The sequence below is a fragment of the Phacochoerus africanus genome, chromosome 13 (genome assembly GCF_016906955.1).
Source record: "Phacochoerus africanus isolate WHEZ1 chromosome 13, ROS_Pafr_v1, whole genome shotgun sequence".
Lineage (NCBI taxonomy): Eukaryota > Metazoa > Chordata > Mammalia > Artiodactyla > Suidae > Phacochoerus > Phacochoerus africanus.
Genome location: NC_062556.1, coordinates 75,113,838 through 75,115,732, shown reverse-complemented (window position 1 = coordinate 75,115,732; position 1,895 = coordinate 75,113,838). Strand labels below are relative to the sequence as shown.

General features: G+C 51.1%; 1 pseudogene; it reads left to right on the top strand.

Moving 5' to 3' along the window:
• Nucleotides 1-1,438, top strand: LOC125113266 (60S ribosomal protein L5-like; annotated as a pseudogene).
• The last annotated feature ends 457 nt before the right edge of the window (nucleotides 1,439-1,895 follow it).

Below are 1,895 nucleotides of genomic sequence, written 5' to 3'. Positions count from 1 at the left end.
ATGGAGGCGGGGTCGCCTCTTTCAAAGCTGCTCGTGGTTCGTCTTTCAGGAATTGACATGTACGTGACCGGGGAGCTTGAACCTTGGTAAACGACACCCCCTGTCTTCTAACTCGTGTCTTTTCCCTGTGCATTAACGGGCAGGTTTCCTCCCATTTCATTCCAGTAGTTGAACATTTTCCCTTTTTCTCTAACTCTGCACTGGCTTTTAATAAAAAGTAATCTGAGTTCCCTCTATGGTGCAATGGGATTGGCGGTGTGTCCGCAGGTCCAGGACTCAGGCTTGATCCCCGCCCCGCAGAGTGGGTCAAAGGATCCAGGGTTGCCACAGCTGCGGCATAGGCTGCCAAGGGCAGCTCGATCTGATCCCTGGATCCCTGGCCTGGGAACTCCATAAGCTGCAGGGTGGCCAAAAAAAAAAAAAAAAAAAAACCAGTAAAAAATACAAATGATCATATCCACCCCCCCACCCCCCACCCCAGGAGCGGTGCTGGCCTTGCTGCTTTGTGGGAAGGCGAAGTTCTGGAGCTCTCATCCATAGGCTGGGGTTTGTAAAAGTTGTCAAGAATAAGGCCTACTTCAAAAAAAAAAAAAGAAAGAAGAAGAAGAAGGCGGCCTACCTCAGGAGGTACCGAGGGAAATTTAGAAAAGGGTGAAAGTGACGATTCTGCTCAGAAACGAGTGGTCATCATGATAAAGGTAGGTACCAGGCTCCCAAACACAGGCTGCTCGTTCACGGAACCAAGACAGACATCATTTGTCAGACAGGAGATCAGATCATTTGTGCAGCCCAGGCTCACACACTCCCAAAGTACGGTGTGAGGTTTGGCCGGTGAAGTTATGCGGCAGCATGGTGGGCTGGCCCGCTGCTGGCCCGCTCCTGGCCCGCAGGCTCGGTGTGGACAGGATTTATGAAGGCCAGGACGAGGTGACGAGATGAACACAATGTGGAGGGCATCACTGGTCAGCCTGGCGCCTTCCCCTGTTACCTGGAGGCAAAGGTTGCCAGGACGCCTGCTGGAAAGCAAGTTTTGGGGGTCCCGAGGGCAGCTGTCCATGGAGGCTTGCCTGCCCATCACAGTCCCAAGGGATGCGTTGGTTATGATTCCGAAGGCAAGGAGGTCAATGCTGAGGTGCACGCAGCGTGGGGCGGGAGGTTGGGGATTACATGCGCCACCTGTTTGAGGAAGACGAAGATGCCTAAGAGAAATGATTCTCTGCGTACATGAAGAACAGTGTAACTCTAGACACGGAGGAGGAGAGGAATACGAGAGCTCAAGCTGCCATTCAAGAGAGTCCAGCTGGGGGAGGAAGCTAAGAAAGACGTGAAGAAGAAGAGGGGGCATTGTCCCCAGATGCTGCTTGCCCGGAAGAAAGATCTGGAAGCTCAGAAGAAAGCAAGCTTCCTCAGAGTTCAGGGATGGGCTGCTGAGACTTAACAAACCAAACCACGTTTTGTTTTTTTTTTTTGTCTTTTGTCTTTTTAGGGCTGCACCTGCAGCATATGGAGGTTCCCAGGCTAGGGGTCTAATTGGAGCTGTAGCCACCAGCCTACACCACAGCCACAGCAACGTCAGATCCGAGTCACGTCTGCAACCTACGCCAAAGCTCACGGCCAACACCGGGTCCTTAACCCACTGAGCAAGGCCAGGGATCAAACCCACAACCTCATGGTTCCTAGTCAGATTCGTTTCTGCTGTGCCATGACGGAAACTCCCAAACTACAATTTTTTATGACAATTTTTCAGACTAAGACAATAATAAACTTACTGACCAAGCCTCCCCACCCCCAATCATATCTAATAGTGGTTAATTCCCACAACAGGCAAAATGCTGCATATCCTTAATTGATACTCGCAACAGTACTTCAAGGCAGGTGACCTGTGTGTACAAGTT